At 42.9% G+C, this 15,532-nt stretch overlaps 1 pseudogene; it reads left to right on the top strand.

The window, feature by feature from the left end:
* Window positions 1-852: 852 nt before the first annotated feature.
* LOC141498994 (uncharacterized) lies at window positions 853-3,133 on the top strand (annotated as a pseudogene).
* Window positions 3,134-15,532: the final 12,399 nt, after the last annotated feature.

The raw sequence follows: 15,532 nt of genomic DNA, 5'->3' as shown, positions 1-15,532 counted from the left end.
CAAATTTGACCTTGAGCACTTAATAATTACCTAGCTGTGTAAGTCACTTAAGCCCACTGCCTTGCAAAACCAAAAAAAAATGCACATTTAGTTCTTTAATTCTGTCTTGTGTTATTTAAATATCCTTTCCTTTTTATTTGAAGATCCTTCTCTTGATGAGTTGGTTTTTTTTTTCTGGAAGTAACCAGTGAATTCTTTCAACTGGAATTTTTGTCTTACATGTTCAGAAGTTGTGGGCAATTTTCTTCTATTATTTATTTCATCATGGCATTAAGAGTTTTTGTCCTGTCATGTTCTTCTGATGTATATCATTAAGCTGTCTGTCCATAGCTGGTCTTCTAGATGAATATATTTTGCTTGCAGAGTGGTCTTTGAAGCGGCCGTGAACCGGCCCTCCTAGGCCCACCTTGCTCCCCCACCCTAAGTCTCCCTAAGTTTCAATTTTCTATAACAGTGTCAGTTCTCGATAAACGAAACCTAAGGACCAAGTGGTTGGGAAACATCCTGTTAGACAAACAACTCTAGACCACGGGGAACTCAGCTGCTGTGAACGTATCCCCACTCAGCAACTCGTTAAACCACAAAGAAAAATCCCCCTTGCGGTTTTCAGACATAAAAAGACTGTGCTGAGAGCAGCTCGGGGCCAGTTCTTGACTGAGCCCCAGCTCGCTGGTTAATAAATCCTCTTGCTTTTGCATCAAGTCGGGCCTTCTGTGGTGATTGGGGGTCTCTGTCGGTCCTGAGGGGCTTTTCGGCCCTAACATCTGGGGGCTCGTCCGGGTTACACGGGGACCCCCTTCCACTCCAGGAGTCAGCCTTGGAGGTAAGACACTTGCCTAGGCATCCTAATCTATGTACTGTCTGTGTTGGTGTGTCAGTCCCGTTCTATCTGTATCTCGCTTGAGTCTAGCTTCTGGTTTCTGTTTTGGGACAACTCCTGCTGTCCACGAGGACAGCAGGTCCGTGGTTGGCAGAAGTGTCAAGGGACCACAGTTGTCACCCTGGGGGACGCCCCGGGGAAGGGGGGGAGAGCTGGGGACGCTCGGCGTACTCCTTGTTGGAAGTAAGATGCCCAGGTCATGTGGCATTCCTCTTCGATTGGTCTCCACGGGCCAAGTTTCTTACTCTTTTGTACGTTTTGTGTGTAGGTATCGCATTCTTATGTTTTGAAGTTATGGGACAAACAAACAGTAACCCTCTTAGCCTCACCCTGGGACATTGGGCGGAAGTAAGAGCCAGAGGACATAACCTATCGGTTGTATTAAAAAGGGGTCATGGAAAACCCTTTTGCAGCTCTGAGTGGCCCACCTTTGGGGTGGGGTGGCCAGCTAATGGGACCTTCAATCTGTCTGTTATCTTGACAGTGAAAGGAATTGTATCCCAAACATGGAAGGAGGGCCACCCAGATCAACAACCTCACATCTTAGTGTGGCAGGACCTGGTGGAAGACCCTCCCCCTTGGGTCAAACCCTGGGTCCCTCCTCTAGTTAAAACCCTGGCTCTTAAGGCTGCCCAAAACCCCCAGCCTCCACTTGCTCCTCCTTGAATCCTCATCACCCCCCTTACCCTACAGTTGGACACCTCCCTCATGCGCCGCTCCCTCCCCCTGATGCTTTCCTTCAGCCCCTGAGGCTCCGGGACCAACCCTTGGCACTCGCAGACACCGAGCAGCTACTCCCGATTCCACAATGGCCCTCCCTCTCTGAGTGCTGGGTCCCCCTCCACCCGCTACGGCCGACGGAGAAACCCCCCCCAGCCCTACCTCCTGTGTTCCTCTGTATCCAGCCCTTCTCCTCTTCTGATCTCTATAATTGGAAAACTAACTACCCCTGCTCTCTAACAGCAGCTCACTGGGCCGGTAGAATCCTTGATGTTTTCTCATCAGCCCACTTGGGACGATTGTTGCAGACTCTGTTCACCACAGAGGAAAGGGTACCCGTGGTCCAGACGGACAGCTCACGCAACTCCCCCACCAGATTGAAACCACTTTCCCCTTACTCGACCCGCCTGGGATTTCAACATGGCTGGAGGTAGGGAGCGACTGACAGTCTACCGCCAGACTCTTGTGGCGGGCCTGAGGGGAGCGGCCAGATGGCCCACTAATTTGGCAAAGGTAAGGGAGGTCCTCCAAGGATCCACAGAACCACCACCCTCTGTCTTCCTTGAGAAGACTAATGGACGCCTTTCGGGGAATTACACCCTTTGACCCGATGGCAGATAGCCAACGGGCCTCAGTGGCAATGGCCTTTATTGGTCAGTCTGCATATGATATCAAAAGAAAGCTACAGAGGGTGGAGGGCTTATAGGACTACTCATTACAAGACTTAGTCAAGGAGGCGAAAAAGGTGTACTATAAAAGAGAGACTGAGGAGGGAAGAGAAAGAAGAAGAGGAGGGAGAAGAATTTGACCCGCATCCTGGCAGCAGTGGGGGGAGAGCAGGGTCAGTTAAGGAGAAAGCATACAGGGTAGGGGGAGAGAAATCGGCGAGGGGTCGCCAAACGTGCGCCTACTGTAAAGAAACTGGGCACTGGAAGAGAGAGAATGCCCTAAAAGGAAGATAAGAGAAGGAGGGACTAAGCTCTTGGCATTAGGAACTGACTCAGAATTGGAAAGTCAGGGATATGCGGAGAGGAAACCTGTAAAGTTCCTAGTAGATACTGACGCCCAATACTCCGTCCTACTGGACCCCAAGGGGCCTATGTCTAGCAAAAATCCTGGGTGATAGGTACTACTGGCCACCAGCAATACCCTTGGACCACCAAACGAACTGTGGACCTGGGAACAGGGGAGGTGGCTCACTCCTTCCTTGTCATTCCTGAATGCCCTGCCCCTCTATTAGGGAGAAATTTGCTAACTAAACTGAAGGCGCAGATCGCTTTCCGCCCGAAGGGGCCCTCCGTTACCTTGAAAGGACAAGAAGTTGCCGCACTTACCCTAAGATTGGAGGACGGACACCGACTCTATCCGAGCTTGCCCCCATCATCATCAGGAGTCAGCTTAGCCTCCCGATGGGTGACTAAGTTCCCCAATGCCTGGGCAGAAACAGCGGGACTGGGGTTAGCGAAAACAAGACCCTCCATTGCCAATCATGCACTACCTGGGACACCAGAAAGGGAATGGAGAAGTAGCTAGTGGTAACCAAAGAGCAGACCAGGAGGCCAGGCTAGCCGCCCATACTACGCCCACCGCTCTGCTCCTCTAAGAAGAAAACACTGAGGATTCTGTGAAACCGACCCACCACACACCAGGAACATGAGAGCTGGCAGAAGAACAGGCAACTCAACTACTTCAGCATCTTCACAGTCTGACTCATTTGGGGTATAGCAAACTTGAAGCCCTAGCTCGGGCCACCCCATACAAGGTACCGGGGCTTAGGGAACTAGCACAAAAAGTGACTGAGAACTACAAACCTTGCCAACTGCTGAATGCCCCTACACAGAAATCTCCAGCAGGAAGGAGGGTAAAGGGAGACCGACCAGGGAATTGTTGGGAGGTGGACTTTACAGAAATGAAACCAGCTAAATATGGGTGCCAGTATCTTCTAATTTTTGTGGAATACTTTCTCAGGGTGGGATGAGGCTCTCCACACAGATTACAGACGGCTGCTGTAGTGGCCAAGAGAACTTTTACATGAAATCTTTTCCTGGTTCGGGTTACCCAAAATGATAGGGTCAGATAACCGGCCAGCCTTCATAAGCCAAGTGAGCCAGGGATTAGCAAAGGCCTTGGGGACAGAGTGGAAACTACATTGTGCTTATAGGTCACAGAGCTCTGGGAAAGTGGAAAGGATGAATAGGACCCTGAAAGAAACTAACACAAAATTGCCTATAGAGACTGGCTTGAAAGACTGGACAGTGCTCTTACTGTATGCCCAGTTCAGGGCCTGGAACGCCCCCAGGCCCTTACAGCTCACGCCCTTTGAAATCCTGTTCGGGTTTCCCCCCTCCCCCTCCTTTAGTGGCGATGGTTACTCCTTCCCTCTGTCCGGTTTCTTCTTCCCTTCTTGACAGGCTTAAAGCTCTTGGGATCGTCCAGCGGGGCATCTGGAGAAAAATAGCAGCTGCCTACGCCCCCGGGGACATACAGGTGCTGCATCGCTTCCAGGTTGGCGACTTCGTCAGGTGGCCAACCTCGAACCCCGGTGAAAGGGTCCATACCTGGTGCTTCTCACCACCCCTACCGCTGTCAAGGTCGATGGGGTCGCTGCCTGAGTGCATGCTTCTCATGTTAAGCCTGCTTAGCCACCTGATCCAGCATGGACGGCCAAGAGAACTGAGTACCCCCTCCGGCTATGCCTCCGTCAGGCAGGCAATGATAGTGACAATCCTTCTGGGACTTCCCCCGGCTAGCCCTTCTCCAAACCCCCACATGCCCCAAAAGCTGACCTGGCAGGTGTGGTCCCAAACGGGGGAGCACATCTGGAGTGCCACTGAAGTACACCCCCCCTTGGACTTGGTGGCCCACTCTGACCCCTAAGCTCTGTGCCCTCATAGCGGGCTTGGAAGGGGGGGGGGACATCCCTGACCTCACTCATGAGGGGCTTCCTAAGGACGGGGAGACAGTACCAGCTCCAGCCTATATCTCCAAAACAATCATGGGGTGCAGCAACCCATGGGCCCGCAGCGCCCTGGAAAAGCTAACTTCTATGTCTGCCCTTCTGAGGGGAGGGATAAAAAGAGGAATGCTGTTTCTATGCCGATCACTCAGGGGTAGTGAGAGACTCCATGTCAAACCTCAGGAGGAGGCTGGAGGATCGCAGAAAGGAGAGGGAATCCCACCAAGGATGGTACGAGGGCTGGTTCAGCCGTTCCCCCTGGTTCACAACCCTGTTCTCTACCCTCATTGGCCCCCTCATGATTCTCCTGCTACTGCTCACCATAGGTCTCTGTGTCATAAACCGCCTAGTGGAATTTGTCAGAGATCGAATTAGTGCTGTCCATGTTATGATCCTCAGTCAGCGGTATCAGACCCTCCCCCGAGACGACGAGCTTCCCCTAGAGTTTGAAGAATCAAAGTTCCAATAGGAAAAGGGAGGAATGAAGCGGCCGTGAACCGGCCCTCCTAGGCCCACCTTGCTCCCCCACCCTAAGTCTCCCTAAGTTTCGATTTTCTATAACAGTGTCAGTTCTCGATAAACGAAACCTAAGGACCAAGTGGTTGGGAAACATCCTGTTAGACAAACAACTCTAGACCACGGGGAACTCAGCTGCTGCGAACGTGTCCCCACTCAGCAACTCGTTAAACCACAAAGAAAAACCCCCCTTGCGGTTTTCAGACATAAAAAGACTGTGCTGAGAGTAGCTCGGGGCCAGTTCTTGACTGAGCCCCAGCGTGCTGGTTAATAAATCCTCCTGCTTTTGCATCAAGTCAGGCCTTCTGTGGTGATTGGGGGTCTCTGTCGGTCCTGAGGGGCTTTTCGGCCCTAACAGTCTTATTTTTTTTAACATTATTATTTTTGCTTCTAAGTTGTTTTATACTCTGTGTATATCCACCATCTATTGTTTCTTTTATTTTTTGGATGAGGTTTGTAGTTGCAAGTTCAAGATTTTTCTATTTTGTTCATTATTTTTACTGTGCACAACATAAATTCTGCTCTCATAATTCTCATTTCTCTTTTAAACAACTAAGGAACCACATGTTGTGGTTCCATATTCTCCTCAAATTCTACAAGGTCCAATTACTAAAGTGTTAGATATTTTTCCTTTATTTCACAGTATTTATTCATAAATGCCTGAACTCTGAACTGATTTACTAGATCTAGAGGCCATTTTTCCTTCTGTTACTATTTTTTCTTTAGACTAATCTGATTGTTCAAGTTCTTTGAGTTTTTTTTCCTGAAATCTTTGGTAATTTTAGTTTCCTTCCCTTATTTTTTATATCACTCACTTCCTCTTTCTAGTGATTTCCTTAGGGCTGAATCTCAAAGTATCTGTAATTCAAGGTTCACCTCCCTAGGTATCTGACCCAACCAACTTTTGCATAGTTAGAACTGGTCCCAGCAGGGGTTTTGTGTGCCTTCCTTCAGGCCTGGTGGAGTGCTGTAGGCCCCCCTCCTCCCCAGTTCCCCCATACAGATACACAATATGTACTGTCCTGGTGACATATGCCACTCTCTCTATTCCTCAGTTCTTTGGGCTTGTACTACCAGTTCAGAGTTTTGCAGCATTATTGCTCCTAGGTTGCAATCCCTGGGCAGTCCCCAGCAGGCAGTTGCTCCTGAGGGATTGTTGCCAAACTGTTCTTGGATCTTCTGTTATGGTTTCCCTGCTGGTCATTCAGAAGTGGGGGGAGGGGAGGCTAGGTAGGCAGTGGATAAAGCACTGGCCTTGGAGTCAGGAGTACCTGGGTTCAACTCCAGTCTCAGACACTTAATAATTACCTAGCTGTGTGGCCTTGGGCAAGCCACTTAACCCCACTGCCTTGCAAAAACCTAAACCCCCCCAAAACCAACCCCCCCCAAAAAAAGAAGTGGGGGGGAGAGGGGTGTTGAGTGACCAGACTGGTGAATATCAACTTCTTCTCCTCTCATTCCCCCTCTTCTTTTACTTTTTTAAAAAATTCTGGATGTTCTAGACCTTAAGAGTTCCTTTATCTTTGTTGCATAATTTCTGTTTTGGAGAAATGTGAGAGATCATGGGGAATGGAGAAAATGTCTAGTCCACCATCTTGTTGCTTGCAAGACCCAGAATATGTATATGTATATGTATATGTATATGTATATGTATATGTATATGTATATGTATATGTATATGTATATGTATATGTATATGTATATGTATATGTATATGTATATGTATATGTATATGTATATGCATATGCATATGCATATGTATGTGTATATGTATATGTATATATAAAATCTTTTATTGGCCATGAGTCATGATTAATATTTCTTTATTCTTGACTCCTAAGGAACTCTATGTGTTAACCTTCAGAGTTTTTCCTAATAAGGGACAAATGTAAATTTCCAGAGTTTGGCCTTAAGAAGGAGTAAAACAGAATTAGTTTGCATTGTTGGTGGGGTTGTGAACTGATCCAGTCTCTCTGGAGAGCAATTTGGAAGTATTCCCAAATGGCAATAAAACTGTGCATACCCTTTGATCCAGCAGTAACACTACTGGGTCTGTATCCTGAAGAGATCATGAAAAAGGGTAAAAATTCCACATGCTATATTCATTGTACCTCTTTTTGTAGTGGCAAATAATTGGAAATTGAGGGGATGTCCATTTATGGGGGATTGACTGAACAAACTGTGGTATATGTATGTGATGGAACACAATTGTTCTATATGAAATCATGAGAGATGGGATTTCAGAAAAGCCTTGAAAGATTTGCATGAATTGATACTGAGATGAGCAGAACCAGAAGAACATTATAAACATTAACAACACAGGTAATGATCAATCGTGATGGACTTGTTCATTTCAGCAGTACAATAATCAAAGACAATTTTAAAAGACTTAGAATGAAAAATACCATCTGTATCCAGAGAAGGAACTATGGAATTTAAATGAAGAGCAAAGCTTATTAGCTTCAATTTTTAGAAGTTGTCTTATGTATAACGTCTTTTTTTCTTTAATGTTTTTCTTCCATTTAGATTTGATTCTTCTCTCACAGCATGATCACTATGGGTCTATATTTAGCATGGTTATAAATGTAGGGCAACTAAGTGGAGCATCGAATTCTTGGGTGGCCTTGGAGTCAGGAGGACAGGAATTCAAATCTTGCCTCAGTGAACTTGGGCAAGCCACTTAACCCTGATTGCCTCTCATCCAGGACTACCTCCAGTCATCCTGGTCCGTATCTGGCCCCTGGACCCAGATGACTCTGGAGGAGAAAGTGAGGCTGGTGATGTAGCATAGCACCCTCTTATTCAAATCCAATTAACATACTGGTCATGGCATCACCTCCTTGATGTCATGTTTTTCTTTGAGAAAGAAAGACCAAACATCAAATGTAGAGCCTATATCAAATTGCTTTCTGTTGGGGGATGGAGGATTGAAGAAAGGAAGGGAGAAAACTGTAAAACTCAAAACCTTTAAAAAAAAGATTGTTAAAAACTAGCATTGTATGTAGTTGGAAAAACAAATGTTAAAAAAATTTTAGGTTAATATATATCTATAATATTTCTATAAGTTGATTACTCAGGTGTGCATGGGCTTCTGGTTAGAGAACCAAACCCCTAAATGGAATCCTGAATTGGACTTTTCATATATTTTGACTATCAAAAGGTAGGATCTGTAAAGTCATCTCTGGCTTGTCCAATCAAAGAAGGAAAAGTTTCCCAACTTAGGATGGGGTTGAGGGACTGTAGTGTCTATCAGTTATGTTAAAGGTCTTTGAGGGGTGGCTAGGTGGCGTAGTGGATCTTTGAATCTTTTACCTCCTAGACTTTGACTCACCCAGGGATCTTTGATACAAAGGGATTTTTACTAGGGGCTAACACTTCTAATTCCTTTTCAGTGCAATGCCTTCCAGTTCACTCTGCCCCGAAGTGATAAGAAGTAAAAATTCCTTTGCATTATCTTCCCATCTGTCACAGTGTACTACTTCTCACCAAGAAGATCCCTGTATAAATCACAACAAATCATTGCATTGTCCCAGATTCCAGACTGGAAACACAAGTAAAGGTTCTCCAGTTGAATGATGCCATTATTTCCCCCACCCCATCCCATTTCCTATAAAATTTAAGGACACCTGAACTTCAAGAACAAAAAAGTAGCTGAGTATAGAGAAACCAATGCTGATGACCTGGTTAGTTCATGTCTTCTTTTCCTTGGAATTTTTTTTTTGGGGGAAAAAACAAGAATGAAAAAATGGAGGAGAGATTTTAAGACAGTATTTCTGTAGTTATTGAAGAATATGTTTTATTTATTTATTTATTTGCAAGGCAAGGGGGGGGGGGGGGGTTAAGTGGCTTGCCCGAGGCTACACAGCTAGGTAATTATTAAGTGTCTGAGACCAGATTTGAACCCAGGTCCACTGCCACCTAGCTGCCCCAAGAATATGTTTTATTGTTAAAAACCTGTTTTTTTTGTTTTTTTTTTAGATTTTGCAAGGCAATGGGGTTAAGTGGCTTGCCCAAGGCCACATGGCTTAAGTGTCTGAGGCCGGATTTGAAATCAGATACTACTGACTCCAAGGCCAGTGCTCTATCCACTGCGCCACCTAGCTGCCCCTAAAAACCTGTTGTTTTAAACTGATTTAATCTCCATTGCACCTAAGCCTTTAAGTTTTTTTAAACTAAACTTTAAAGGTGATCTGGTTGAGTTGGTTTCCTAATTTCCACTAATATGGTCATGTGTTTTCTGAGGAGTAAACAAGATTTAGGTCCAAGTTTACTTATTTTTTAAAATTTTTTTAGATTTTTCAAGGCAATGGGGTTAAGTGGCTTGCCCAAGGCCACACAGCTAGGTAATTAGTAAGTGTCTGAGGTCGGATTTGAACCCAGGTACTCCTGACTCCAAGGTCGGTGCTCTATCCACTAAGCCACTTAGCCCCACCCCCCAAGTTAACTTTCAATGTAAAAAGCTAGCCACCTTAGCTTCCCTGATAGAAGAAACTGAGAAATGCCTTTTCAAAGGGACCTTCAATAGGACTTGGTAACGGATTGGTTGTTGGGGTGAGAGAGTTGAGAAGTGGAGAATAATAAATCAGGGAATGTAATTTCTGGTGAATTCTTCCACACATGATTATGACTTCATTTTCCTAAAATGGCATCTTTGTTGTTACTTGCCATCCAGGCTTCTTCTAAGAATTCAGAAAACATTAGGATTAAGAGCTCATGTCAGTCTAAGCTCACACCACAAAAGTGTTTGAAAAGGCTGAGTCATGTGGTAGACACCTTCCAAGGCTAGGGAAGATCTGTCTGAGCAGTTTAGCCCTGGGCTGTTTATCTCACTCTCCTGAAAATGTAATCCCTAGAGGAACCTTGATTAACAAATCTTGTGGGAAAGACTTTTAAGATTAGTGGTGGGGACTGATTCCTATTTTGTTCTGTCCAAATAACTATTTTTGCTCCATGGACTGACTTAGTAGGGAGAGGGTAGTTCATTCCACCAGCTCTGGAATAAAGAGGACTGTAGTTCAAATTACTAGCTGTGTGACCTTGGGCAAGTCACTTAATCCTGACTGCCTCACATCCAGGGCCATCTCCAGTTATCCTGATTTATATCTGACCCCTGGACTCAAGATGGCTCTCAAGGAGAAAATGAGACTGGTGACTTAGCACAGCACCCACCTCACTTGAATCTAATTCACATGTGTCATCACCTCCCTGATGTCATGGTCTTCTTTGAGAATGAAGGACACATTATCACCATTTCTCCCTCTAGGAAAAAAAAGTCCTCTCTTTTATGGTCCTGAACCCTAAAACCCACAGCGTTTGGTCCTGATATTAAATAATATTAGCATATATAGAGAGACCTTTAAGATTTGCAAAATGCTTTACTTATATTAACTTACTTGATCCTTACTACAATTCTGATAGTTGCTATTATTATTATTATCCTAATTTTACAGATGAGAAAAATTGAGACTTAGAGTAATTTGATAAGGATTTCACACACGATTCAAACTCAGATCATCTAGAGTCCTATGTCCTGAGTAAGTGTCTGAGGTCGGATTTGAACCCAGGTATTCCTGATTCCAAGGCTGGTGCTTTATCCACTGAGCCACCTAGCCGCCCCTTAAAGGATCTTTAGAGTCATTATTCTAAGTCTTTTCATATTCTATGGACACCAGCACACCACTTGGTATGGCCATGTAGCACTGATCACTCTAGTTCTTCATACTTCTTCTAGTTTACATATACACAAGTATACATATAAAGTCTTTGATTCAATTTAACAAGTATTAAGTGGTTTCTAGGTGGGATCCTTGTGCTATGCACCAGGGATGCCTAGTCTAGAGGGATAAAGGTCTCAGCCCGCATGGAATTCATATCTACTAGCTCAGTGGAAAATATTGCTCAGTGCCAGTCAACCAACTCTGTCTTTTCTTTGACTTTTGTGTCACTGGGGATTTTGATTTATGTAACTATGGCATTGCACAATTTCCATCCATGCTGCATCAATGGGGGACTATTGATGTTGAAAAGATAATTTTTTTAGCTCTATAATGTGTAAACAATGGAATTCTTAATTTTATAAGAAAGGTTTGGCTTTGGGGCGGCTAGGTGGCACAGCAGATAAAGCACTGACCCTGGAATCAGGAGTACCTGGGTTCAAATCCGGTCTCAGACACTTAATAATTACCTAGCTGTGTGACCTTGGGCAAGCCACTTAACCCCATTTGCCTTGTAAAAAAAAAAAGGTTTGGCTTAAGATATTTATACAATATTAATACTTTGTGCAAGACACTGCAGATCCATTTATTTGTTGACTTTTATAAATGTGAGAGGTGAAGAAGGAAAAGTCATCAATATTTATGGCTATCAGCAATAGGATCAGATCCCAGTCCTTCTTGTATCCAAGTACAGCACCCTATTCAGTACACTGCTATCTTTCTTCTGGTGTCTATCAAACTAGATGTGAGATGTAATTATAAAATCCAAGATTGGCCCTACAAAGAATTGTAAAAACACAACTCCCCTTATCATATTTGGGTGGAGGGGACCCATAGATATGGAATATTGCATGTACAACAAGACATGTGTTGGTTTTCTTTAACTTTTTCCTTTCTTCCCTCTCCCAAAATTGAAAAACCATTATAACAAGGGCCAGATCATTTAGGAGATAAAGGGAATGGGCTATATTTAGGAATGACTGTGATCTTTTAAAAAAAAAGCTTCAAAAATAAAATTTAAAAATGTAAAATAAGGGGCTCTATGCATGCATCATTTTTTTTACCCGATCTTCTTCTGGAATGCTTGGCTTTTACACAGCACTATGAGATATGGGGAATTGTAATAGTGTGTGTTTTCTTAGCTAGAATCATGATAGTAAGATTCCCAAGACAATATGAGAATATGAGAATATGAACAGTGCCCACCTGATGACTCAACTGTATTCCAAAATTAGTTTGTAATTTTGTTGTCTGGAATTTGTAACACATATTCTCATAAAAATAATCTTATCCATGATGGTTAGGTATCCAGAAAGTCTGCAAATGTTTCTTTAGCACAGCATAGTTAAACTATTGTATTATTACACTGTAAAGTAACCATTATTTGCAACATCATCTCTATGAGAAAAAAAATCCCACATCCATTTTGGGATACTAAGAACACATTTTCTCTTGCTTGGGGTAAAGGGTAGGGGACTAGGAGCTTTTGCATTCTTCCCCTAGTAGTGTATTCTTCTCTAGTTTATATATCTACAGCAATTTACTAATTGCTCCTGTACTAAACATAAGGGAATAGATTCAAATGAGAAAATTATCAGTTTATATAATTATTCTGCCTACCAGATCACCAATAGTTTAAAAATCTAGTTTGTATATAAAAGGTGTGGTATGTTAGTACACTGTTTTACATCAGCAGAAGGAGTTTCCACACCAGGAGTTCTCTAGGCCAAAAAATTAGTTTTATCCCCTTCAAAGTCCCCCAAAAGTTTTGTTGTTGTTTTGTCCTTTTATTCTCGAAGAAGACCATGATATCAGGGAGGTGATGCCATGACAAGCAAATGAAGTGGATTTAAATGAGGCAGAGTTCTGCCAAGTCACCAGCTTCACTTTCTCCTCCAGAACCACCTGGGTCCAGTGGCCAAATATGGATCAGGATGACTGGAGATGGCTCGGGATGTGAGGCAGTTGGGGTTAAGTTACTTGTCTAAGGTCACACAGCTAGTTAGTTGTCAAGTGCTCAAGGTCAAATTCAAACTCTGATCCTCCTGTCTCCAGGGCTGGAGCTTTATCTACTATACCACCTAGCTGCCTTAAGTTATACTGAAGGAAAAAAAAGATCAGTTTATGAGGCTCAGTAGAGAGTGCAGGGCCTCAAGTTAGGAAGATCTGAGTTCAAATCCAGTCTCAGACACTAGTTATATGATGCTGACCAAGTCACTTAACATCTATTTGTCTTTGCCTGATTTTCCTCTTCTGTAAAGTAGAGATAACACCACCATCTCCTTGGCTTGTGAGGAGCAAATGAGATCATGTAAAGCACTTAGCACAGTACTATTATAGTAATAATCATTATTATTATTGATAGCGTTTATACAACATTTTAAGATTTTGCAAAATCCTTTCTATATCTTATTTGGCTTTCACAATGACCCTGAAATAGCTATTCTTATTCTTATTCTTATTATTCCCTTTTTAGAGATGAGGAAACCGTGGCAGACAAGAGTTCAAATGACTTGTCCAGGGTCACAAAGCTAGTCAATGTCAGGGGTTGGATTTGAATTTAGATCTTCCTGACTTCAGGTCCATCACTATATTCAATTAAATGACTATCTAATAATGATTGTTGTTCAGTCCTGTTCATGCAGTTTTCTTGGCAAAGATACCAGAGTGGTTTGCTATTTGCTTCTCCACTATGTGCCCTCTGTTTAAGAAATGAGACACAAGGGGTTAAGTGGCCTGTCCAGGATCACACAGCTAGTTATTAACTGAGGCCAAATTTGAACTCAGGTTCTCTTCGACTCCAGGGCTGGTGCTCTAACCTAGCTGGCTCTATTCATTCTCTTTGGGACCAAAACATCTTGAGCCTCAGTTTCTCAGTTAATATCTACATCATTCATTTCACAAGGTTATAATGAAAGTGCTTTATAAACATCTTAAAGCTCATTAGACAAGTAAGCTGCGATGATACTGAGTATCAACAATTTTTTTAAAGGTTTTTTGCAAGGCAATGGGGTCAAGTGGCCCACCCAAGGCCACACAGTTAGGTAATTATTATTAAGTGTCTGAAGGTGAATTTGAACTCAGGTACTCCTCACTCCAGGGCCAGTGCTCCATCTACTGTGCCACCCAGCTGCCCTGAGTATCAACAATTTCAAAAAATATTTTAAAAACCAATTACACAGGGTAGCTAGATGGTGCAGTGGATACAGCACCGGCCCTGGAGTCAGGAGTACCTAAGTTCAAATCTGGCCTCAGACACTTAATAATTACCTAGCTGTGTGGCCTTGGGCCAGTCACTTAACCCCATTGCCTAGCAAAAACCTAAAAAATAAACCCCAAACCCCACCAATTACACAAGTTAAAAAAAATATGAACTAGATGAAGATGAACTAATGGAAAAATGAATAACCAAGCTCCAGTCCAGCTGACTGCACACAATGTTTAATTTTATAAGCCTTTAACATCTCAGCTGACTATTTTTAAACACCACACATTTCTTTCTACCATTGAAAGTGCAAGAATTGTATGGTGCCTGTTGAAATGTACAGATTATCCACAATTGTACACTACTATAAGAATGGGCCTTGCTAAACTGTTGCTCTGTTCCATTTAAGATAGCTATAGAGTCTGATTTTTCTTTAACAACATGATTAATAATATGGAAATATATTTAACAGTTATTTTATTTCTTTGTTTTTATAACGCAATGAGGTAAAGTGACTTGCCCAAGGTCACATTAAGTAATTATAAAATGTCTGAGGTCACATTAGAACTCAGGTCCTCCTGACTCCAGGACCAGTTCTCTATCCACTGTGCCACTTAGCTGTCCCTTAACAAAGTTATACATGTATAACTATCAAATTATCGCTGTCAAGGGGAAAGGAGAGGGAAGGGATGGAGGGAGGAAAATGTGGAACTCAAAACCTTACAAAAAAGTGAATGTTGAAAAACAATTTTTGCATGTAGTTGTGAAAATAAATGAATTTATGTTAAAAAAAAAGATAGCTACAGAGTCACCTGGTTTGATGTACTTGATAGCTTTGATTTCATTTTACCTGAAAAAGGAAAGAATCTAAAAAGATTTGTTGTTCAATCACTTCAATTGGTTTTCTTGGCTAAGACTGCCATTTCCTTCTCTAGTTTGTTTTAAATATGAGGAAACAGGTACCAAGGTGAGGTATGCAGTCACACAAATAGTAAGTGTCCAGGGCTAGATTAGAATGTAGATCTTCCTGACTCCAAGGATCTATAAAGTTGGGTGTCATTAAAATCAAATCAAATTAACAAAGTCTTCAAGGGGCTGAATCTTGTTTTTCTTTTTTGGATGAAATTCAATATAATTATATCAAATTAAGAGGCAGCTAAGTGGCCTATGGATACGAATTCTGACCCCAGAGCTAAGAACACCCGAGTTAAAAACCTGACCTACTACTTGTTGGCTCTGGTACTCTAAGCACATTATTTAATTTTTGTCTGCCTTGGTTTCCTCAATTCTAAAATGGGGACAATACACCTAACCCCCAGAGTTGTGAGGATAATGTGAGGTATTTGTAAAAAACACTTTGTAAACCTGAATGTGCAAACCTTAAATGATGTTAAGTTTACCTAATTGAAAAATGAGAATAACAGCTCCTATCTCCCAAGGTTCTATCAAATGAGATAATCTTTGTAAAGTGCTGAACCTAGTGTGTGGCACGAAGTAGGTTCTGAATAAATTTTTTTTCTTTCCTTCCATCATTATTACTA

This window comes from Macrotis lagotis, chromosome X (assembly GCF_037893015.1).
Source record: "Macrotis lagotis isolate mMagLag1 chromosome X, bilby.v1.9.chrom.fasta, whole genome shotgun sequence".
In the NCBI taxonomy this organism is placed as follows: Eukaryota; Metazoa; Chordata; class Mammalia; order Peramelemorphia; family Peramelidae; genus Macrotis; species Macrotis lagotis.
This window is presented reverse-complemented; position numbering and strand designations above follow the sequence as displayed.